Source organism: Nothobranchius furzeri, chromosome 6 (genome assembly GCF_043380555.1).
Source record: "Nothobranchius furzeri strain GRZ-AD chromosome 6, NfurGRZ-RIMD1, whole genome shotgun sequence".
NCBI lineage: Eukaryota > Metazoa > Chordata > Actinopteri > Cyprinodontiformes > Nothobranchiidae > Nothobranchius > Nothobranchius furzeri.
Window position 1 is genome coordinate 64,259,730 of NC_091746.1, and position 26,219 is coordinate 64,285,948.

General features: G+C 42.5%; 1 protein-coding gene across 1 annotated transcript in view; it reads right to left on the reverse strand.

Moving 5' to 3' along the window:
• The window catches only part of lhfpl2a (LHFPL tetraspan subfamily member 2a), a 79,278-nt gene extending 54,592 nt beyond the window's left edge, over nt 1-24,686 (reverse strand). Inside the window, exon 1 of the mRNA XM_015943127.3 lies at nt 24,510-24,686. The gene's annotated coding sequence lies outside the window, so the exon portion shown is untranslated. The remainder of the gene's footprint in view (nt 1-24,509) is intronic.
• Between the last annotated feature and the right edge of the window lie 1,533 nt (nt 24,687-26,219).

Consider the following 26,219-nt stretch of genomic DNA (forward strand, 5'->3'; position numbering starts at 1 on the left):
CTGACAGTTAAAACCAAAATGTTGGGGTTTTTTGGCATACAAGTGAAACTAGGACGCAAAAGTGAGAAAACGGGGTCGTGAGGTTGGGAGATGCAGGGATCACCACAGCTGTGCTGGGATTTTCTAGCATGTGTGAAACTGAAAGGAATGTTGAGCCGAGCAGGGGATTTTTTTAGGCAATACTCTTAATAAAACGGGCAAATGAGCTGAAGATCCCAACAGAATTATGAATGAGTTGAGCAGCCAACTGATTTTAGACTAGAAGGAAAAACACACAAACAAAGCTGTTGCTTCTGAGGCTGAAAGTGGAGAAATATGGAAGAATGTAATCTTGTCACCCACACAAATCTCGATTTCCTAATCTATTAAGATGCATTTGAATCAACGATTTGTTTTGTGTTTTTTATTCAATGTTCTAATCTCCCTCTCCTTACATATAAATATTTTTATACTCTATCTTGTAGGGCTGAACGATTACTTGCCTATGTGACAAAAGAGATTTTCTAATCGCAAAGGCTGCGATTTGACTGGCAGCGAGTGGTTAGCACAATGCTAATATACATGGAAGAACCCATACTGACGCTAATGCTAATATCACCAATTACATCCTTACAAATTACGAATTAGGAACGTGCCAAATGATTACATTTGGGGTCTAATAACATATAAAAACTGCCATCAATCATACAAGCACAGACAGGTATTTTAGTAAAGCTAGAAAGCTGTAAGAGACTTTAACACCACAGAGATTTTGCTAGCAGCAATGAACATAACTGAACTACGGAAGCTCTGCATGGACAAGACGTCAAAAACTCTAAACACAAAAGACTTCAATAAACGGAACACAGTTCTTTCCTGCTAATACATTTCACAGTTGATGCTAATACCAATGTTCCTTCAAAGGATTGCAGCTTCAAACACGAAACTTTGTCTTTACTTGTGAGTGTTTATGTATATATAAACAAATAAACTTGTTGATATGCAGAGGTGTCAAATAACAAAGTACAAATACTTTGTTACCTTACTTAAGTAGAAATTTTGGTTATTTATACTTTACTGGAGTAATTATTTTTTAGCCTACTTTATACTTCTACTCCCTTACATTTTCACACAATTATCGGTACTTTCTACGCCTTACTTTTAAAAAAATAACCTCGTTACTCCCACTTCATTTCGGCTTGTCGTCGGTGAAAAACAAAGGTCTGATTGTGGTTGGATGAGACCTACCATTCCGACATGCTATTGGTCAGCGCAACTGCACGTGACACAAATCATGTGACACTCCAGGATGTAAGACCATTAGTAAATGTATGTTGTAGCAGTAGCATTAGGCGGAGAGGCAACAGAACTTGCTAACAAGATGTCTGAACCAAGTACCCGTGAGGATGGTGCTGACAGCCTGGAAGACAAGCCAACCCCTGTACATCCCTGGCCATGCCTGAAAGAATTTTTTGAAATGGTCGGATGCAAAAACAACTCTTTTTGAATGCGCTGCAAGCTCTGTGCACCCAAGTACCAAAAGCTGATGGCTTTCAAAAACTCACCGTCTAACTTGAAAAAGCATATTAAGGTAAGCTAAAAGATTCATATTATCACTCGATTATTGACAAAATATTGTATTAACCTAGTAACATAATAATGGTAAATTTTCAACGTTTGCCATGCTATGCCTGGGTACATGCTATGGCTTGCTCACTAGCAGTAAGCTATGATTTAATGTTGCAAGTTCATTTGATTGGCTTTGTTTGACATTTTAAATCAGACTCTAGTCAAACATTATCTGAACTTATGTTGTTGCTATATGCAATACTTCGAAGTTACTTTAAATTGTGCAACTCTATAGTCTACATCTGGTAGATAAAGCATGTACTAAATATAGGCATGATCTTGTCTGTGTATGAGAGTGTGTGCTCAGGCCCTAAGGGTCTTTGCTAAGAGGTTATCAGCCAAATTCAGTAGAAAATAAATTAAAGTCATGTGGGGGACCACAAAGAGTCTACACTCACACCCAGGTTCTTTTGACAATGTAAATGTTGTTGACGCCTTACTGCTGCCTACTCCAAGCAGTGAGCTTACTGTTTATACGTAAATGAGTTAACGCTTTGCAACTGAAGCGCAACAGCCGACTCGGCGGAGCAAACAGCTTAGAGTTGGAGAACTAAAGGTTTGATTGACTACGTTTACATGCAGCCAATATCCGGGTTATGATCGGGTTAAGGTTGGTATTCAAGTTTCTGAGTTTATCAGAATAACCCGTTTACAAACATAAATAGAAAGAGTTACCCCTAACTTGCATAACCCGATGTAAATGCGGATGCTGGGGTAGCGTCAGGACGTATGGACTACGTCCAGACGCAATATGTGTCATTTCCGGTTCTTCTTGTTCCGGTATCCGTGAAAACAACAACATGTTTCCCAGTTCGGAAGAGATAGTGACCGTGTTTCTTTGCGCTTTAGTTTCGTCGTCACTCCAAAAGTGTGGTGCTGTGCCGCGACTCGCCATTTTGCTCCCACCTTGTTGTTTACTTCCGGTGTTCTGGCACATACAAGACGTCTCGCTACTCAAAAGACCAAGATTACTTGCGAACAGAGCATGCGCAGAACACATGCTTTGATGGGGATATCCCGATATGCGTTTACACGACCAAACATTCGGGTTAGAAAAGGGTTACCCCAGGTGTAATAACCGGGTTTTTAAAAACCCGGTTATGAGCATATCCGGGTTTTTGGCGGTGTTTACATGGCCGTGCGGAACCGGGTTATTGTGAATATTCGGGTTTTAAAAGGGTTACTGGCTGCATGTAAACGCACTGAATGAAACCTACCTTTGTGTAAACCAATTACATGCACACTCTACACAATGAAAGAACTCAAAAACCTACTTCTGGCCTGACGACATTCCTGCCATGCAAATGTATGTGTGTGAGTGTGCACGAGTAATTGGTTTGTTTGCAAAACAAAAGCAGGGGGACAAAGCAAAGGCCAGGAGTTCTAGTGGGTCACCAGAATAACATTTCCTCAGTAATCTACTGTTAGGTTAGCCTGGCAAGCCAAACTAAATAAATGTATTATTTAGTCTGGCAACACTCCATTGACGGCTCTCGGTTGTGGGGCGGGTTCTACCGTTGTCTTTCAAATGATCTCTGCATTCCACTGGACAATGAATGCGACATACTCTTGTTTCACTCTGTTGCATCATCCCACCCACCAGGCATATAGAGTGCCCTGATTGGCCCACAAAGCGGATAAAGCTCTGATTTGTTCACTAAGCAGATAGAGCACTATGATTGGCCCACCATTATGGACCAATCACAGCTCTTTATGTGTTTGAAACCCCTCTAGAGAGCTGTGATTGGCCAGCCAGAATGCTGTTAGGGCTGCAGAGGTTCCAGTGGAGCATGCCTAGACCAAACATTGCAAAGCAAGAATTTGGTCTAGTTCACTAGGCTAGTTAGGTGGCAATATACTAGTCTGCTCAACATAAATGCATAGACCAGTAAAAATGCTCCTTATGAACCTCAATCTATGTCTGTGTATTAATTTTCTCCACAGAAGAAACACCCCACTCGTCTAGCGAGGTACACGCAACTTACTAAATCCGCTCTCAAAAGGAAGCCATCCACTGAAGATTTTTTGCCCACACCCTCCAAGCAAAGCAAGCTGTGGGAAACTCGAAGAGTGTCCCAGGAAAGTGTGGATGAAGTAGTCCTCAAATTCATTGTGCAAGGCTTGCACCCACCACACATTGTTCAGCAACAGGGCTTCATTGATCTTGTGGAGCATCTTCAGCCAAATACAAATGCCATGACATGCAACACTGTTGTAAACAAAGTCACAAAGGCATCTGCAGAAATGAAAAGAGAACTGAAAGCTGACCTTAGTGAAATTGAGTTCATAGCAACAACAACAGACTGCTGGACAGCACACCGTCGCAGTTTCATTGGTGTTACCGCACACTGGTTTAACCCCGAGACCATGCAAAGATTCTGTGCTGCCCTGGCATGCAAGCAACTTAAAGGGCCGCATACCTTTTCTGCCCTGGCTGGTGCCCTAAATGGTATACACACAGAATTCAACATCAGAGAGAAGATCGTTCGCACCACGACTGACAACGGCTCAAACTTCCTGAAAGCCTTCAGAGTTTATGGGCAGACTGACAACAACAACCATCCCAAATCTGTAGCGGAGGGTTATGAAGAAGAAGAAGATGATGGTGGCCAAAAAGATGATGATGAAGAGGAGGAGGAAAGCATTGAGAGTATTGAATTTGTTGATGCTGGAGCCCTGTTGGATGAAGATGACTACATGGAATTCCTGCAACCTAAACACCATCGCTGCGCCTGCCACCTCCTCAACTTAGTGTCCACAGTAGATGCTTCAAAAGCAGAGGTCAACCCATTGTACAAGCGTGTGTCAAGGTCCACATTTGCCAAATGCTTTAGCCTGTGGAACAAAAGTTCAAGACCAACCCCAGCATCTGAAGTAATTGAAGACCACTGCAAACTCCAACTTGTCGGGCCTGTTGCTACAAGGTGGAATTCACTCTTCTCATCTGTAGAAAGAATAGTGAGAAGAACAAGAGAACAAGGCGAAGGAGCTCCCAGTTGCAAAGGCACCTGATGTTCTCCAGGGAGAAACCATTGTGCAGATGGGATGGCTGGTCCCCACCACAACTTTACTGAGGACCAAGCTAAAGCAACTTCACGCCACCTCCAAGTTCTGTGAGCCTTTGATTGCTGCACTTTTTACAGGCCTTGAAAAACGCTTCGGAGAGACGCTTGCAAACCCAGAGCTGATAGCTGCAGCCATTCGAGTTCCCAAATTCAAGATGTAAGGGGTTACATCACGTTACAAAGAACCGCTGGACAAGTGATGAAAATGTCCTCAAACTTGGTATGTGTCTCACTTCTCAACTTCCACTTAATACATTAATACACACACACACACACACACACACACACACACACACACACACTGGGCAGTGGTTAGCACTGTTGCCTCGCAACACGAAGGTTGCAGGTTCGAAACTCGGCTGTAGCCTTTCTGCGTGGAGTTGCGTGTTCTCCCCATGCATGCGTGGGTTTCCTCCGGGTACTCCGGTTTCCCCCACAGATCACAACATGCCCTATAGGTTAAAAAAAAATTGTAAGTCGCTTTGGGTAAAAGCGTCTGCTAAGCTCATAAACATAAACACACACACACTATCAGTACACAATTATAATACTGTCATATAATCTAAATTGTCCTGATTTTTGTTTTTTATCCTACAGGCCTTGACTATATCAGAAGCCACTTGGATAGCCAGGTCGAGAATTATGCCAGTGAGGGCTCCTCACTGATCTCATCTGAGGAAGACGACTTCTTGTCCTCCTTGAAGAAGACCGGCCCACTTGAAACGAGCCAGCAGTTGGGTGCCCAGGAGAAACATTAGAGGTGCTGAGGTCCTTCCCAGCTGTGTGCCAACTTTCACTTAAGCTTAATACGGCACTGCCTGCCTCAGCAGCCTGTGAAAGACTGTTTAGTGTTGCAGGGCTGATCTTCAGACCAAGAAGAGCATGCATTAGCTCAAAGAACTTTGAGAACCAGGTGCTTCTGCGGCTGAGCAAAGCCTATTGGTAACTGTATGTTGTTCTGTGTGTGGACTGTAGGCCCTGCGGCATGACCCAAGCTTATTACTGTCATAAATGTCATTTTTATTCCCTCATTGCTTTTACTTTTTTACTTTACGTAGTTTTGAAACCAGTACTTTTATACTTTTACTTGAATAAAAAGCTTGAGTTGATACTTCAACTTCTAAAAAAGTCTTTAAAAAACCTTGTATCTATACTTTTACTTGAGTAATGAATGTGAGTACTTTTGACACCACTATTGATATGATATGTAGATAAATATGTAGATATATAAACTTGTTTATATTCAGAACAAGTTACATAGGTTTTTTTTCTTCCGTTAGTTAAAAAAAATGAGAAAAGCCCCTTGAGAAAATAATCGTAAATTAAATCGCAATTGCAATATTGAACAAAAAAATCGCAATTAGATTATTTTCCAAAATCGTTCAACCCTACTATCTTGTCAATTTAAAAAGGAGTACCACTTAACAAAAGGGGTTATAGATATGTTATAACTTAATCTGAAACACGTTATAACTCACTATTAAGTGTTTATTATGCATTAAGTGTGAGAAAGACAAAACTGACCTGTGTCTTGCCAAATAGTGAGCCAGATCTGTTCACCTATATATTCCATTTAGAGTATTAAATCTATGGTCTCTGGGTCTGAGGCCACATAAGTGGGTTTCACTGAATCCAAGTGTCCTAAATTCACTTAAATTTAACAAAAAACAAATCTCTACAATGCCAATGAAGATATTTCATCAAATGTTGTGCCTTTGGTTGCTCTAGAAGGCGTAAAACAGCATTATACTTAATATGGCCCCACTCAGACTAGCCGTTAGCTTGTCACACTGCTCAAAACTTTACCTTTGTTTTTCCAGACTGACGTCAGAACGAATGTTTCTGCATCATGAGTCACTTGACCAGTGTTTTCAAATGTAATGCTGCTATTAAAGGCCCAATGTGTGATATTTCATCTTATAAGTTATCAAATTTCTTGTATCACATTCTCAAATTAGTTTTTTTTAATGATAATTCAAACAAGCATTTATTCTAAGCATTATTATTAGCTTTATATTTTAATATTTTAGACAAAAGAAGCAGACCGGTGCTCCATATGGCATGCGCCATCTTAAAATACAGTGACCTTTTAGGGACATACAACATATTAAGCTTCGCATTTGATGTTTGCGTTTTTAAATGATGTAACCTCAAAGAATCAGCAGGGGGCAGAAGTGCGCCTTGTAAGCATGCAGTCTGACAAAGTAAAGCCGGGCGTACACTGTGCGACTTTTTCACTCGCGGCGTTCAGCTTCAGCTCAAACTGTACGACTTCCTCGCAGAGCAGATCTTACGAGTCGTGTGCTCACACTGCACGACCCATTTCTCGCATGCGACCTGACTGCTCACACTGTACGTCTGGTAGCAACACGTCGGCCCTATAAATGTGCTAAAAATAGCAGTTTTTACTCAACACGTCAGACTTTTTTTGTCTTGCCTGTTGTCCTTCGGGAGTGCTGCAGGAGGACACACGGGGATTTATGGGGGTTGGATGAGGAAAACGAAATAAAGTAAATCTGTGTTTTGTGATCGGTTTGATTTGACACGAACACGACAAACACGCTTTCTTGACAATCTTTGTGAGTAAAAAAAAAAACGTGTAGAAACAAAAACGAACAGCGTGTGTTATTAGGGAAATAGCGAGCGACCGGCCGGCGTTGATGCAGGATTGCGCGCGCATGCGCCGTGAGCGGTTCTGATACTTTTTGGATCGTAGCTGCTCGCAGCGCCGCTTCAACAGTGCGATACCCTCACGAGGGACGAGCGAAATATTAAACACACCAGAAGTCCCTGCGACCTCACGACTGCTGATCGGCGGCTGGTCACGTGGTGTTGATCACCTCTCGTAACCCCCTGTACACTACACGACCGCTCGGCGCAAAACTCGCCCCGATGTCGTGGCTTCTCGCACGACTGGAAAATCGGCTCAAAAAAGTGAAAAAGTCGCACAGTGTACGCCCGGCTTTAAGCCTGACGTGTTGTGTAAAAACTGCTATTTTTAGCACATTTTAGGGCCGACGTGTTGCTACCAGACGTACAGTGTGAGCAGTCAGGTCGCATGCGAGAATTGGGTCGTACAGTGTGAGCACATGACTCGTGAGATCTGCTCTGCGAGGAAGTCGTACAGTTTGAGCTGAAGCTGAACGCTGCGAGTGAAAAAGTCGCACAGTGTACGCCCGGCTTAACTAAGAAGAAGAAGAAACTAGCCACACCGTACTTCTAGCGATGGAGGATCACACATATTTTACGTTGCGGCTGGTTTGAGCAAATTCGGCTCCTTCATCTTGGGATGCTTGCCCTGCTTCTGTCGCATGTCTAACACCTCTGCCTCTCTGTGCGCTGGCACACGTCTGTCCTCTCCCTCTTCCTCTCCCTCTTCCTCGCCCTCTTCCTCTCCCTCGTCCTCTGTCTGTCTCCACTGATGAACCATCGGATGATATATGACTCTGTTTACGGAGAGAAAACAATTAGACTACACTACCTTGTATATTTCCAAAATGGCAAATAGAAATATAACATTTCTCAAATAAAATGAACAAAATATTGTCATTTTTTGTAGTCAGAAGTCATCACTAACTAGCTGCCGTTTGCTATTAGCAAACATAACTGACATAAAAAAGTTTTTCTTATTCAAAACCTATTTAGATTAAATTAATAAAATAAGTTAGATGAAAACAACTAACCTGTTCGCTGACTTGAAAGCTGGAATTAGATGATGACATGCTGCCGTTTACAGCAACACGATTTTGTATTGTATTTGTTATATTTGTTAATAAAGTTTTAAATAATGATAAAAAAAAAAACCTTTTTGATCCCCGGGGGCTCCAATAGCTGCAATACCGACTCTAAACTGCGTGGTGCTAAAGAGTCGGATCTTTTTACTATGATTTCTGTGAATTTCACACACGGGGCCTTTAAAGTGAGTTTCAATAGAAATACTAATGATTAATAATAAAAGTCCCATTAGTCATCACACACTGGTGAAATTCATCTCCACATCTGACCCAGCCCCATGGGTAGTGGGGAGCTGCAGCAGTGGCTGCGCTCAGGAACTATTTTGTGGTTTAACACCCCAATCCACCCCCTTAAAGACAAGCAGAGAGACATAGAGACATTGGGTCCCAGTCTTTGGTGTGACCCGACCGGGATTTGAACCTGGATCTCCTACCACTAGGCCACTGAGAAGTTAATAATAATGATAATAATAATAATAATAGTTTCCCTGTTGTAGATAGCTCCTTAGCTGGTCTCATTCTGGATAAACAAAGATAAAGTTTAGACCGGAATGAGAAGATATCCGAAACAGAAAAGATATTTCCACAAAGACCCATAAAAAATCTGTTACCTTATTTTAAAAGCAGCACATTTTCAAAAAACTCATCCAACAACACATGGTGCAAAGAAATTGGTTAAATCAGAGAAAATGGGTTTTAGATTACTGTTAAATTATGTAACTTGACAAACCTGGCTAGCTTTTGCACTAAGATGATGGTTTCGAAATACAAAACCCAGAATTTGTTCCTGACTTTGTCAAAAAAAATAGGCGTAGGAAGTTGAACAGATGTAATTTATTTAGTCTGCTTGCCCTACGGCGCCTTCTCATTTTAAATAACAATGTGTTGCAGCAATGGCTGGGGTTAAATAGGAGGTTTTGTAGTCATTGTTATTGTTTTCTAACTGGAAAATTAAAGCAAATCAGGACTTTCGTCTGTCACACAGATACAATACACAATCTAGTGCTATCTCATCCAAACAGCTCTCAGCCCTTTCCATGACCTGAGCCAAACTGAACACATGATACTGCCTTATCACACTTTACACACAGGCTGCCCACTGTGGCAGGTCAAACCCCTGTCATCATTAGCATATAGCTGCAGGGCTGAGTCCTTGAATGACTCCAGCTCAAACCTAATCAAGATTCAGACTAAGCTGATAGTGCATTTGAGACAAAGAATGGACGGCAGGAAGGAAAACCAGGAATAAAAGCTGAGGTGAACGCTGAGCACACCCAGTTTAATGAGTATGCTGTTGCTCGGGGACTAGACGGAGCGCTGGGGGCCACGCAGCTGCAAAACCAACCGTCTGTCTGCTGTCCATCCCCCTGAGACTGACCCCCAGCTCGCCGCAAATGAACAAAACCCACCGCAGATTCTTTCTCCTCATTTCACCCGACAGGAGGGTCCAAACCCCATCCCCCCCCCCCCCCCCCCACACACACACACCCACACACACACACACACACAAGTCATTCACGTCTTTTCCTTCAGACGAGTATAGGGCCAAGGCATTGTTATTGCGAGCGCCCAACTCGGTAAACAGTGCGCTGCTTTGCTGCTGGAGGCAGATGTGCCCCCGGGGGAGGCTCATCTCCAGGAACCAAGGGAGGGTTCAGAGGACATGGAAAGTGCACGAAAAAAAAATGACCAGGGGAGTAAAGAATAGCCGGGGGAGGAGAGAGAAGGGTGATTAGCTCCAGTGCTGCCTAATCTAATCAGTGTGCATGACTAGCTTGGAGTACAGGGCCACACGTAGAGAGTAATAAAGTTCTGTCAAGTACCGGAGAGCCGTGGAGGGCTGGAGGAGGAGCTGAACCGGCTGAAACAGATCTTTACATAAAAGTAATTCATTTAATCTTGGGTGTGTGTGTGTGTGTTCTGGTATTCAGTAATCTTTCCCAGTACAAAAGTACCAATACTACTAGTAACTAGTGAGTACTCACGCTCGTTTACGTATAGACATTCAAGTCTGGGTCAGCCACCTGCATTTGCAATCGTTACTCAAAGTTCATGGCCGTAGGTTGGGGTTGGAAAGTTAATCAACCGGTAAATTGAGAGCTTCGCGTTCAGGCTGAAGCCTGATTTCCACGTCACACGCTCTGATGGAGACGTTTTCCTGTCAGACCTCTCTGTTGCCCGGGGAGTGTTGCAAAGCAGTTCCCCACCAGGTCAACAGAGGGTGTAGTTCTTTTCTGGGGCCTCCGGTCCACAGTGGTGTGTTGACTATTGTGTGTTTACATCGCATTTATGTCTTTCAGAGACTTTTAACACGGACAAATTTGTCCCTCATTCTCTTCCACCTCTTCATGCGGTCCGCCACCTCTAAACTCACGTTTCCCGTAATACCTTTCTACAAATAAAATGTTTGCAGCGTGTCTGTGTACTCCTTCAGTCACGGACGTATAAACGTTCATTTGATCAGATTTTTTCTGAAGGATGTTCTTCAGTCCACTCCGTGTCTGCTGCTAGAAATCTTCGGTACGCAAATTCTTTTGAAGGAGGGAATGGTGCTGCTAACGAAAAAGAGGAATCCTGACCAATCACTGGCTTGCAGTCTCCGCCAGTTAAAAACTGAGCATGTCTCCATCACCCCCTGTAGGCCTTTTGCAGAGCCCTTGCATCAAAGCGTTGCGTGTCACCGTTCCCACACAGACAGAGAAGTTTAAATGCTTTACCACAGCATACAGGTTAAGCACCTATATTCTGCAACACTAGCTATCCTCTACACTTAGTCATCCAAGCCATACATGAGCGATACTAGTCATACGTGTCAGCAGCACCAGCATGTTATATGCTGTTTAGGGATAACTGAATTCAGTACTTTTTAAGGTACCGACCGAATTCCATAGTACCGACCGAGCACCGATTCACGTCATTTCAAACGGTGCCTCGTTTCGGTACCCATCCTTCATAACGAGAACTTGCCAAGACAGCTGCGCATGCGCAAGAGCGTTATGTCGTCGGTCGCTGCGAGCCAGTTGTAAACAGAGCAGCATGGTAGAAAGAACGCACGCTAAAGCTTGGGTCCACTTCACTAAATGTGATGGGTAACTGGGTGATGATGAAACCAGCGACAACGATCTAAGTGAGACATCCTCATCTTAATCTGCTCCGGTAGATAAATAAAATGTTTAAGATAACGTTAGCTTGATATGTTAGCTTCCGTTTCGCTAATGGTGCGTTCGCTTTCTCCTCGGAACTCCGAATTTCTGACTAGAAGAACATGAACGCGCTCTAAAGTTTGGCTTCACTTTACTAAATGCGACGGGTGATTGGGTGAAGATGAAACCTGTGACAACGATCTAAGTGTGAGGCATCATCGTTTGAATCTGCTCCAGCAGCTAAATAAACTGTTTAAGATAACGTTAGCTTGATAAATTAGCTTCCATTGCCACCGTTGTTATCAGCTAATGGTGTGTTTGCTTTCTCCTCGGAAATTCTTACTTCCCAGTAGGAAAAATCAAATGAAAAAAGACGGCAAAAGGAATGAAGATACACAGTCAATTTAGTTCACAGTAAAGATGTTTGCTTCAGTTTAATTATCAGCTTATAAAACTACAAGGACGATGTTAAAATACAAGCAGTTGAATGTTATTTATCGTGATATTTATCAAATATTGTCATATATTGAGAAAAATATATATTTAATTATAAAAGAGAATTAAAATAATAAACACTCAAAAGTATCGAAAATTGGTACCGTTAAGTACCGGTATTGATTTCTAGGTACCGGGAATTGGTACCGAATCGATTCAAATGTCAAAGGTACCCATCCCTAATGCTGTTTCCTCTCTCAGTGGATGTTTAGCTAAATCCAACACAAGATAGAATGACAGTGGCGACAAAAACAAAGCCGACTGCAAATAGTGCCCAGCAAAGGTGTATAGAGGAGGGATCAAATGTAGAATTTTCTACACAAGAAATCTGATTAAATAAATAAAAAGTGCAACACTGAGTTGAGATCAGTGAGCTAATTCTGGAGACGCACGTAAAAGAAGTATAATGCATTTATTAGTACTCGGTGTCTGCAAGTACTCACTAGTAGTACTAGTATCGTTTTCACAAGGTTGTTTATTTTCGTTTTTGGTTTTGGGTCTAACCGCTAAAACTCTCTCTCCATCCTCATTCTGGTGCACGGTTGCACGCACGCACCAGTTTGTTCATGTGTGAGGCTTCAAGCCTAATAATAACCAAGCTAGCTTCCATTGCTAGCTTGTGACAACAAAGAACAAAGTGACGAAAGTAACACGCATAGCTAACTTGTCTTCTAGGAGGTATTACTTTTAGTGCATATTTCATTAAATATTAAATTAAATCAGAAGTAGGGCTGCAGCTATCGAATATTTTTGTAATCGAGTACTCTATCGAATCTTTTTTTCGATTAATCGAGTACTCTAATAAATTACCCTTTTGTGTTTGTAAACCTTTATATCATATATTGATGAGCCAAGATGGCGCCGAGTATGGCTGCCTCGTCGCGAGCTCCACCAAGTTCCAACATTACACGCTCCATACTGTACATTAATGCCACTGTTTTGCACATACCAACCTCTGTACATTTTATATCTCTTATCTTATTGTTTACTTTATTCATTTGTATACTTAGATTAGCCATTTTTATATTTTACTTGTTTTTACATTACTGTATTTTTGCACAACTCTATTGCTGTGAAGCTCGCACACAAGAATTTCACTCGCATGTACTGTACCAGTGTACCTGCACATGTGACGTGACAATAAAAGTGATTTGATTTTATATCAAATAGCATGTTATAATTATGAAAGACCTCTTAAAATGAGCAAGCAATTGCCAGTTATTCAAGTTTTATTCAAAATTAGTTTGCATAACTTCAGCACTTCAACTTTACTTCACAGTAAACAAATGCCTGTGCAAAAAATAAGTAAACCTGAGCCGATTTTCCCCTCGTGCGAGAATCTGCTAGCCTGCAAGCCAGACAAAAACTAGGAGGATAACACTGCGAGCGGCTGCGGCCCAAACAGAACCAGAACCGCTCACGGCGCAAACAGCTCGCCGGCTGTTTCCCTATTAACACACGTCCGTTTTAATTTCCACACTTTTTTTCTCACACTAACAAGGATTGCCAAAAGCATGTTTGCTGTGGTTTTGTCAAATTATACTGATCACAAAACATTTATTTACTTTCTTTCGTTTTCCTCCGCCACTCATAAATACCCATGTCCTCCTGCAGAAACCCCGAGGGACAACAGACATCAATAACACAATAAAAAGTCCGACGTGTTGTGTAAAAACTGCTATTTTTAGCACATTTTAAGCCCGACGTGTTGCTACCAGATGTATGGTGTGAGCTGAAACTGAGTGCTACAAACGAAAAAGTCGCACAGTGTCCGCAGAATATATAGAAATACAGGCTAAAATGCATTATCTTGTAGAGGCTCCGAGTCCGCTTGCAGAAGTGACATTTACAGGTGCTGCAGCACGGAGGATGTGGTGTTGTGCTAGGCTAAATCCATTTTTACAGTATTTATACTGGACTACGTTTTCCGCCTAACGACGTGAAAAATGGTTCCACAACTTGACATTTTCTGTCTTTTTCGCACTCCACCGGGGTCCACGTTGTCCGCCATGGCTTAAGAGAAAGTTAAGTTACATACGCCACTCGCATGTGCATTCAGTCCAGTGGGCATGTGCGTCACTTATTTCGGTCCGGGTGAAACATGACCCCGGGCGTAGGGCTGTAGCGAAGCCTCGACGACGTCGACGGCTCGATTCTAAAAATTTGTCGACGTCAGATCCGGAAGTCGACGCACCGCGCCCACTTGTTGCATCCCCAGGAGTTTGTAAATAGAGGAGGAATCTGCCTGTTTTTCCTCTAGTTCGCCCTCTTCTCCGCCTTCACTAACATCTCCGCCAAATACCGAAGACCCGGAACAACGTCCGTCCACTACTAGATTATTTTCCTGTTTTGCCCGCCTTCGTCTCCCGGCAACGGACAACAACTTCCGGCGTCAGATGCGCTGCTTCGTGTCTACCGCAGATGTAGGACATCACCGGGAGCGCTTCTCCCTTCATTAAGGAGCTTCTTTCAGACATGAGGAGAGCTGTTTTGGTGGTAGCAGTCTCTCCTCCGTGCTGGTCTGTTTGCTGCTGGGTGTTTTTGGTTTATTTAAACTTGGTAACTTGAACTTAATGTTGGTAAAGCTACTGTTAGCATCTTCGCTAACAGCTTCTTGCGTTGGGATAAGCTGTTACGTTTTGGTTTAGAGTTCATTTTTTTTGTGGTGCAGATCTCCCTTTTATTACATTTAGAGTGTTGTGGGTTTTCGGTTTAGTGTAAAATATCACCTGAGTTTGGTTTAACCCGTAAGACCACTCGCCTCACGCACATAAGTGACCAAAACAAAGCAGCATGGAGACACTCCATCTTCTACCACCTCTCAGGCAGCAGCCTGCTCTCCCAAGTTCTACACGTCACCAGAACATAACCAACCAACACAATAAACGCAGTGTTATACAAAATGGAAGGCCTGTAGTGTTTATTCTCTTACAGTAAGAATTTATCAATTTTTTTGAGGAATTTATTTGAGATTTTCTGGTTTTTGTTAATTGTGCAATAGAAAAATAATCATTAGATTAATTTTCTAAATAGTCATTAGAATAGTCGACTATTCGATAAAATAATCGTCAGAATAATCGTTTTAAAAATAATCGTTTACCCCCAGCCCTACCCGGGCGATTGCAAAGCCATGAATTAATTAAATATGAATTAAACGAATCCTCGAGGCAGAGAATTTGACTCGAGGATTTTTTGTACTCGAATTATTCGAGGTACTCGAGGAATCGTTTCAGCTCTAATCAGAAGCATCCATCCTAAACAACAAAAATCTAAAAAGATTCCCAAACCAAAACTTTACAGACGTCTAGTTCTTCAGCCGTTTACTTTGCAGACCATGAGACAAACTTTTCCAGGACCAGTCGGCCCATCCAAGACATCCAATAAAAAAAACAAATTCAGCCACGCGTCAGCTTCTAATTCTGAGAGAATTATTCTTCTAAGATGCTTGGAATTTAAAACCTTTGTATTGTGACCACGTTTGGATTTTCTCTGGATTAAATGTTGAGCATTACATCACTTTTATAGCCAAATAAACAGCCTTAAGTCTAACACATTATAAATAAACTGTGATGTGATGGTTTCATGAGGGAACTTCCTAGATGATCCTGCTGAAAGTTTTATTGACCGCTTTTGCAGAACCCCCCCCCCCCCCCCCCCCCAAAAGGACAGAAAAAGTTCTAATTGCAACAGGAAAACATGAAAAATAAAATTATTTTATGTACACGAGTTGCTTTAGTTGTTTGAGGGTTGAAATAAACATGTCTTGTTATCTGGGCCATCTACACCCAAGGACTTCCACAGCAGGGCTCTGCAGCTAAAAACTGTATTCCAGATGTTAGCCTGAGCCGCCTGGAGTGGTCTGGTTTAACCTTTCTGACACAGGAGCAGACGTTCAATTAGTGGATTTCACACTGTGGTCATGGAGACACCATGCTCCTGGCTTGCTTTCAAGCAGACACCAATAGTGCCCAGGTCTGATTTCCTTCACTAGACCACTTAATAATATTTACTCTAGTAGATGAATAGGCATGGAGATATTTAGGATTCCAGTGTATGGATGCGATGAAGCTGAAAACATCCACTAAGAATACTCCTTATTCTAGGAGAAGTATATTGACCAATCCCATAAAGTGCTACCAGAGTTCTGGACCAATGACAAAAGTTCCTCCATCAAAGCCCAAAGAGGCACGAAAAGTAGACGATGTGGTCGGCATGAATGGCTGAGCAGTTAAACTTTTGTTTCATGTTTTTAGTCATGTTCATTAAAAGCACTGCAAACTGCATCCTGTGCATCAGGCAACGGGGAAGCCAGTTATGTTTTTTCCAAGCTTTGAACCATTCAGTTCGGAAGAGGGAAAAAAGGGGGGGGGGGGGACTTTTAAGGACTTTTCCAAAGCATCTGCACTATCCAGGCTGCCACGAGCATGTATTTTTACTCTTCTTGTGGCTTCAACTGAGGAATGGAGTGCTCAGCAGGGTCGTGGTGGTGAAGCATGCTATGGGGTTTTCTTTAATGGGTCGAACTTGAGGGACCACATGCACGGACACATGGTCTCAAACCACTGGCAACCCCTAAAAGCACTATCTTTAATGGTAGTAACCTCTCAGTAATGACCGAAATGCCATTAGAGCTCAGCTGCCTTCCTTTTAAAAAGCAGAAATTAGAAAATGGTTGTAGCTAATTTCAGTTATAAACTTGAGGCCATTCAGTGGCTACAGTGCTGTAACCTTGCAAAATTAACAGTGGAATAAAAAAGCTGAATGAACTAAAACCTGACAATAAAATGCCCTTTTTTATATATTAATAATTACTTTCTTACTAGGTGTAAATAGCAGAGGTGTGACCAAGTCACTGCTTTGCGAGTCACAAGTAAGTCACAAGACTTTCCAGTCAAGTCTTGAGTCAAGTCCAAGTCAAAGACAATCAAGTCCAAGTAAAGTCCAAAATCAGTGATGTGGAAGTCCAAGTCCTTAACTTTGAATTTTCAAGTAATAATTGAGTCATCTGTCCAACTTCAATTTAATGACAATGATAAAAATACATTCCAGAAATAAAACTTCTTAAAGCTTCATTTATTTGCTCAAACAAGCAGAAAGTTTAACTGAAACTGATTATAAACAGTGCTGCTGCAGTTAGCAGAACAAGATCTAACCCAGAATGAAGAATGATTTATGATTTTTGTCCATGTCGTGCCACTTTTGTGCTAAAATATCAAATATGCTCAAGTCATCATCAAGTCAACAGATGCAAGTCGTAAGTCACTGGCATTCAAGTCAGAGTCAAGTCGTAAGTCTTTATAGATTTTATAAAGTCAAGTCAGAAGTCATTAAAATAATGACTCAAGTCTGACTCAAGTCCAAGTCATGTGACTTGAATCCACACCTCTGGTAAATAGCTTCTTGAATGGCCTCTGTTTGAAAAAATAGTTTTTACACCCAAAAAACGGATCAACAGGCAGCAAGTACAAATGCAGTAAAAGACCGAAGCGCATTTATGCTCTCTTACAACAGCTCCAATATCCTAAATTCCACCAGCCCAGAATCTAGATCATCACTTGCCAAAGCAAAAATCACGATCTAGCAACACTCCATTGGAACGTTGCAGCCCCGTCCGGTATTATTCTGGCCAATCACAGCACGTTTATTTAGAAAAACAAAGAATTGTTTCATGTTTTTTTTTTTTTTTGTTTTATATAGTTCTTCCATGATGTAATGATGGACTGCTCTGTTGACTGACGTTCCTGGTGGTCCAATCACAGTGCTCCATTAGCCAGGTGGGCAGGATGTTAGTGTGACTGAGCAAAACTAAGACGGCCACTGCTCTGTAGCGGTCCAATCACAGCGCTCTTTTTGTACCTCGTAGGCATGGTGCTGGAGTTTCAGCAGTGGTGCAGTGCCATGGCTGAGCCTAGTTAGAGGAATCACTGCGATTACGCGATGGCGGTATAACGAGGGTATGGGGAGGTCTCTGCACTGCTGTGGACTTCCGTTTATCTTGAGCATTACTTGTTTTTTATTGTGATCGAAGCAGCATTTGTTACTTTTTTTTGACAAGCAGCTCCTAAAGGTGTCTGTCCTCCACAGTCCCTGTACAGTGATCTGACCTCCAGCTCTAATGAAGAGAAGTTCCTGGAGTGTTGCATCGCTTTAGTTTATCATCTCAGCTGGTTCTGTTTACAAAAGTGAAACTTGCTGCCCGTGTTTACTTTCATTTTCAATATAGTTGCCAGTCGAAGCGCGGCAGTAACTCCCCATGTGATCATGACACCTCCCTCTGCTGCGCCAAGGTGTAATATGCATTCACAAGTCTGGCACTGCAACAATATTACTACCAAGTGTGGCGGTGCAAATGTCGCAAAATTCCCACAACGCCGGTTCATAAGACACATCGTGGTGGCAGTATTACGCTGATTAGCCAGCATGGTAAAGGGCCTTTGTTTATTTAGAAAATGGATGTATTTGCATCTTCTTTGACAGAGTATGGCGGACCGCCTTGTTGACTGAAATCCACAGCAGTGAGTACGTCATGTTTGTTATCCAATAGCATGCAGAGACAGTCTGAAAGACAACCATACATCCTGCCCCTCGACTGAGAGCCGTCAAAAGACCATAGCCAGACAAGATTTACATATATAGGATGACTTGCCTGGCTAAATTTCCACAGCTTTTGCCACAAATTACGATTTTGATTACCGACGAGTCACCAATTATTTTGGCGATAGGTCAGCTAATAGGATCATGTGTGAATTGTAGGTTATTGCACCAGCTTGCGGCTGCTTTAATATAACCAGTGAGGACGTTTTGCTTGCAGAGGTGTGCGTGTTGTTGCCTTGGTAACAAAGCTGTCCATTGAAGAGGAAAGCTTTATTTAACACGGTGACTTGCATTGCACACGTGTATCAAGGGTAGATAGTAGGGCCTGCACGACTTTATTTTTTTTAAAGTCGACACTCAAGTAATGAAAGTCGAGTCGACTTCGACTAGTCGTTGATGACGTCATACGCCGGAAGCGGGGGGGGGGGGGTCGGTAGGTTCGCTGGAGTTTTTGACAATTAAAATTGCGCCCACATTTTCTAAGTTAACACATCTCTTTTAACAACGGTAGTTTCTGCATCCTACTTCAGCCCTCTCCCCCCTCCCCCTGCGCAGCAGCCGCAATCTCACTGATGCGCCTGCAGCCTCTCGGAGTTCCTGCTGCTCTAAACATTAAAATAATGATTTTCTGTTCCTCACTTCTGATTACCTTCAGTGGTGTCTGTTTGTTGCAACCACCAGGTACAAAAGCGAACATGTTTTTATTTGACTATTTTTCTGTACTGCCTGTTTATTATCTTCCTGCATCTCCTCTCAATCCTAAAGAAAAACTGCTACCTGCGTTCATATATATTCACCTTATGAGTTACCTTTGAACTGCAGTTCTAAAAGATCTACCGACCGCAAAAACAGCGGAGTGCCGCTGCTCGCCGGCCGAACGGGACCGTTTTTGCTGCGGAGTTCATGCCGGAGCGGAGCGGAGTGGAGATAGTGGAATCTTGGGGGTGTGTCACCGGAGGACAACAGGTGATGTGCCTCGCTCCGCAGCAGCGAAATGCATCAGGCACAAATAACAGACAGAAAACATGAAAGGAAATGAGCCGACATGAACGATTGCGTGTTTAATTTGTTTTTGAGGCACCTGATTTGGCGGTGCTCAGGACGCAATGTCTGGAGCGCACGTCAATGATCAGAGCTTTGCATGCACAAACTGGTTAAGATTAGGATGGGGGTGAGGGGAAGGTTAAATTGCAAGAGGGAAAAGGTCACAGTTTGGTTAAATGTCCGTTTTACCGCCGGTGTCAGTACCGCATAGCGCGTCGCCTCCGCCTCGATCCAGACGCGCAGGGGCTCATCACCCGCTGTCTTCCGAGGACTGCATCTTGTCAGTCATTATCACGTGACAGTGACTAGTTGATGACAGGCATAAAAAGTCACTACAGAGCCGTGAAGTCGACTAGTCGACTAGTTCATACAACCCCTAGTACAGGCCTATTCAATTACTTTCCCTACTGGGCCAGATTTCAAAATCGTGGATCAGCTTTGGGCCGGATACCCATATCTTTATTATATATTTTACGGACAACGTTTAAATATTAAATTTTAATATTTTGACTGATATTACCTCTACCACTAATACAATGACAAAAAAGCAATGCACAATGTCTTTTATTGCTTTAATGATCTGTATTAATTTACCAGCTGCAGAGCTGGTAATACAAACATTTGTTTTATTAACCTCCAATAACTCAGTCGCAGCTACTAAATAAACATTTAAGCTTGACCGTTATTCTTGCAACTTTAGTGCGAGAGGTGCCACTTTTTGTTTTGAACAAGAAATGGAATATTTGGCTCATAGGAGCTGAGTGCAATGCGCAGACAGTAGTGCAGAAAGGATTCAGTGAGAGAGGAGCGCAGGTTTGTTTTGATTGCATTCATATGGGAAAAGCTGGATTCACAAATATAGGTGGATCCAAACATACTGAGAACAGTCACAGCTACATTCCTGAGGTTTGGGAACTGATGGGCATTGATATGACTCCAAAACTTAGCGGGGCCATTTGTGCGCAGCTCTTGTGGCATCGTAAGTGATGACTGCATGTCCACCAACTCCAGCAGGAACTGTTCCTCATCGATAGAAGAGACCACTTTCTTAGCTTTGATGGACGATGTTTCCTCAGCGATGGCAGCAAATGGATCTTTCGTTAATTGCATTACCTCTGTAGGAAGTGACAGATCCTCCAGGCGACTGGCGAAGTTGTCCTTCAGTTTCGCGACTAAACCAGTCATTTCTGCCGTGACTTTCAGAGAAGAGGTGGCTTTACGGAGTGTGGGAAAATGTAGCATTCTTTCAGCAGTCAAGTCAGTTGCAAACATGTTTAGTTTTGCCTGAAAGGCGCTTGTTTGCTCCACAAGCTGGGCTGGGTCATTGCTGGGTCACAGCTAACATAGACATGAATATGTAGAAGCGACACTATGGCAGCTCCAATAGACAGCACCAGTCCACGGGGCGTCTACGTATATATGTCCGTGATTGCTAAAATGGTGTTGTGTTCAAGTGCAATATCAGTGTGGGAATTTAGAAACTTGCATGCTAAAACAGTTTTTCAACAGTTTTTTTTCTGTTGGTGGTTGGGGGATTGGGTGAGGTGGGCCAGCTGGGTAGGGCCCGCGGGCCGGATGTGGCCCACGGGCCGCCATTTGAATAGGCCTGCCCTAGTAGATAGGCAGACAAAGCAGTGCGATGTACAGAGAAAATCAAGGATTCAAAAAATAAACTCTGACAACGATTATTACATCTGCCGCCGACACTTTTGGTAGTTGTCGTAATGATTAATCGACTAATCTTGCCAGCATTACTGTACTTTTGTCATTTTCATTGACCAAAGTTCTTTCAATGGACTTGTTTAGGGATTCCTGCTGGACTTGACCCCTGGATGCACCAGAGGTGCTACATTTGGCAGCTGCTGGTGATATTTGCACCTGTAAATAACCATGTAACGACAAAGCGGGTAAAAAGGGTTACTAGACGAATAAGGCTGATTTTAGACTTCAAATCTATGCAAGGGGCACTCTGTGGAAAGTTTGCTTGTTGCGTGCAGTAATTTTAGTTACGTCAGTTTGAAAACAGAGGATAGATTAAACTACCAGGTTAGACAAAGTGGGGCCAATTAAAAAGTTTTTAAGTTATCCTAAAACAACTCTAAAAATTAAACCCTCCAGCAGTTCTTTCAGATTTTATTCTTTAGACTTTTTGCACCGCCGTGAATTTTCCACGTCATGGCAGTTTGCAGCAAAAATTTGCTATAGTGCTACCAGATATTACACTTTTGACAAGTACTTCATAACAGTTTGGCTGGAATAATAAAGAAATGTACTTTTTTTTGGCAGTTTAAAGCCCATAAAATAGCATTTGCATAAACTGTTAGCAGGTTAGCTCATTTGTTTGATCAAACTATCAGAGGTGTGACCAAGTCACTGCTTTGCAAGTCACAAGTAACCCCTTCTTTCCACCGGAGCCGTCAGCAGCACATTACTGCAGCAGCACGTCTTGCTCGCGTAAGCTGCTGCTTGGCCCTTCCCACGAGACACGAAGCAGCAGGGGAGCAGCTGTCACCGACAGAGCACCAAGTCACACGAGTGACATCGTCAGTAAACACAACAACAAGCAGGAGAAAACTACAACATGGCTCCAAAAGGTTTGTGTTTTATGTTCTGTCTGTTTTATAATCGCCAATACGGACCTGAAAAACAAAGGAGACCGCTAGCTAGGTGATAACTTCTCATGGGGCCGCACAGTTAGTAACGTTTTTTAAGTAAAGCAACCGGAAGGCAGTACGTTTATTTCTTCTGGAAATCTCGGGAGCTTCTCTCCATTTCCGCGTCCGATTTCCTTCCTGTCTTTCCTTCCCCAAAAATGTCGAACTTGACACGTTTCAGAGGCGTCGCGCGTAGAAAATAGAACCGGCGCGTAAGGGCCGCGACATGCTGCTCCTGAGACGCGGCCGACTCGCGCTGCTGACGGCTCTGGTGGAAAAGGTTCTGTTGACCACAGCGGTTCCCATCAGCAGCTATGACGTGCTGCTGCAGTAACGTGCTGTTGACGGCTCCAGTGGAAAGAAGGGGTAAGTCAAAGACAACCAAGTCCAAGTCAAGTCCAAAGCCAATGATCTGGAAGTCCAAGTCAAGTCCAAGTTCTTAACTTTGAATTTTCAAGTCATAATCAAGTCATCTGTCCAACTTCAATTTAATGACAATGATAATAAATAAATTACAGAAATAAAGCTTAACTTATTTGCTCAAAGCAGAAAGTGCAACTGAAACTGATTCTAAACAAAGAATGACTCATGATTTTTGTCCAGTTCGTGCCACTTTTGTCCCAAAATATCAAATATGCTCAAGTCATCATCAAGTCAACAGATGCAAGTCGATTCAAGTCGCAAGTCATTGGCATTCAAGTCCGAGTCAAGTCGTAAGTCTTTATAGATTTTATCAAGTCAAGTCAGAAGTCAATAAAATAATGACTCGAGTCTGACTCGAGTCCAAGTCATGTGTCTCAAGTCCACACCTCTGCAAACTATACTATATTTCACTAAACTGAGGTTGTTTGGAGAGACATCAAGTAACAAAAGAGATATTTTTGTTCATTAACCTTTCCACAGAACCCACTTAAAAAACCTCAACAACTTTTACGTGACAGCATCACACTATTGCTCCGACTAGTGGTTAGCTCATCAGTGCTGCTGGTGTTTACTTGGATGGGAGATCATTCAGGATGAAGGAATACTTCATAACCTTTACAATGACCAAAAAAGCATCATTCACGTGGAAAGAAACAAGCAAACTTTGCCAAAAATAACAAGCAAGTCCAACTAAATCACAGCCTTTGTTGTGCTTGCATCAAACCTTCACCAAGAATAAGTCTTGCTCTCACACACAACACTGGTTTAGAGGTGGTAACTGGTTCTGAAGTTTAATGTTGAAACTCAACGCTACAGTTGGGAGTCACACCCCGTCAGGACTGCAGAAACAACAGCAGAGCAACTTTAAACCAATTCTAATCAACATAATGGTCACATGATGGAGGTCAGTTTTTATGAGAGGCTTTTACATTAAAAAATCAACTGACTTGGTTTAGAGTTAAGATAAGTTAAACCTCGTTTTGAAGCTCTCAACTATACTTAGACTTCCTTAATTTAACCCTTTCATCCACAAGGTTTACTACAATAAGCGTTGCCCTGAGGGTGTTCAGATTTGACTCTATGGGTGTCACTCAACACACCAAGTGGAAGAAAATAGAGTGACACTCTAATGATCTTAACCACTTTTCTTCACGTTAGGGTCATGGGGAGTTGGTTCCCCCAATCATCCAATCATTCCAATCATCAGTCAAAAGGTAGGGGACATCCTGGACAGGTCTCCAGTCCATCACAGGGACACTTCAGAGTTTTCTGATTAAGCTGATATGCGTGATTTCAGTCTGTGGGAAGAAGCTGGGATTTGAACCTGCACCCTTCTTGCTGCTAGAGTGATGTTCTTGTAAGACTGGAATAATAACCTTGTTTATTTCAATTATTGGTCAAATATACGTCAGAACCAAAAGGGAAGATGTCGGCAATAATGATAAAAGCCTGACTATCACGTGTTTATCATTATTTATGGGTATCACCCTGTTCTCATTCAGATCGGATACCTATAACAATGGGGCCAGATGAGAGTCACATCACTACTTTAGCTGCAGCAGCTCCACTTTCCTGCCTCGAGTTTCCTTCGAAGCTTCGACTGAAACTCATCCAAGCAGCAAACCTTCGAGTCAAAGTCAGCACATCTCTGAGGAGTTTAGCCAAAGAAGAACCTCTACAGAGCGGAAACCAATTCTAGTGTTTAAGAAGCAGAAGTTTAGTCGTTTCGCTGCAGACGCAGATACTTACGTGCTGGCTGCGCGCAACGTGGACGCTCGGAGATCTCAGAGAAAGTGGGGGGAGACCACGTCTCTTTGTTTCCTCTCGGGTTTGAACGGTTCGGGGTTACCAGAACTCGGACGTGGCTGGACTTTCTCAGGGTCTCCTCATCCTCCACGTTTTCTCCGGGACCGCAGATGAATGAATGGCTCCGCTCCGTCCGCCTCCTTTGCTCAGCCAGACCGGAGTGACGGCCCCGTTAGCGCCCTCCCCCTTCCAGCCAGTCCCTGCTCTCCCTGGACGCATGGATCAGTCGCTCATTAAACCTCTGGTGAACAGCTGGATTTAAAAACTGTCACGTGGTGTTAAAACCCATTTAAAATCGCAAAAACTAACGCTCCTGTTGAACCAAGGGGATCAAGTAAAGGTGACTGATTTTTTAAACTTGTAATAGCTGGGGTGCATATGTTTACAAGGTTAAAGTAATATTAAGATAATGAATACATTAGAATTGAAGCTCTTTAGTGCTCCTCTGTCAGATGTCAATCTGAAGGTCATTCAAAGTAAAAAGCATCCCAGGAACTGGACGGATAACATCAAGCTTGTTGTTTCTGACCGTGGCAGCTGCTTGTTTAGTCCTCAGACATCAGGAACATCGACAGTTTTACCCTTTTCAAAACAAAACTCAAAACACATATGTTTAAATCTGCCTACAACCTCTGATTTTATTGAACTGTTTCTCGCTTTGTTTTTTTTTTCTTGTTTGGGTTTTATTGTTGTTTTATTGTATTTTATTAAGTGTTTTCTGTCAAGTGACCTTGGGTGTTCTGAAAGGTGCTTTTAAATAAAATGTATTATTATTATTATAGAAACTCCCCGGCAAAGCTGTGAAGCTTCCTCCATCCTTCCATTCCACCGGAGTTTCAGTGGACTGACCAAGCAGCACTAAGAGGAGGGCATGGAGGCTTGGCACCAGTTGTTCCCCTTTTAGTCACAACACTCTCAAAATAGTCCATTCACACTCTCTTGCTGTTGTCCAAAATGTGTATGGAAATACAAAAGCGGTTGTTTGGACCATTCCTGTTCTACTTCTTACCAACAGGCGCCATTTAGTTTGATTTTAGATAAAAGCAGAAGACCAGAGGGTTGGTTGGAAATGAAATGAAGCTATGTTCGGCTCCCTGCTGCGCAGCCTTCAGTCAGAAATATTGGACATCCAGCCGTCAGTATGTGAACCATCTAGACTGGCTGGTGTTGAGCTTTGTTCAGCTGTTAGCTTCCTGATAAGGTTGACAATAAGACTTGAGAAGAATGTGACACAAAATCATCTCAGATGTGTGTGCGCGTGAACAAAAGTCTTCTCTGAGTGAGTCGGTGATGCTGATTAACAGGTTAAGATAACTGACTTGTGAAAATGACTCAGTTGGACTGGAATAAACAGCAGTGTAGCGTCCGTTTCTGGCCTAAAAGGCCCTGCTCCGATTTGCTGTGCTCAAAACAATACCAGAAGTTTCTGACACAAACCTAATCTTCAAAGATGGGTCAAGGCCGCTCATGCATTGCCCTTATCTAAACTGTTTCTACTTTCCAGCTCAAGAGAAGAATGAAGACAAAGGACTCTTTTAATAAATCAAAAGAACTCTATTTTTAATAAAGCTAATCAAACAAAGTGTTAGTCCAATAATAAAATGTGAACCAGTCTATGAAATGAAAATATTAATTACTTGATATTATAATCCT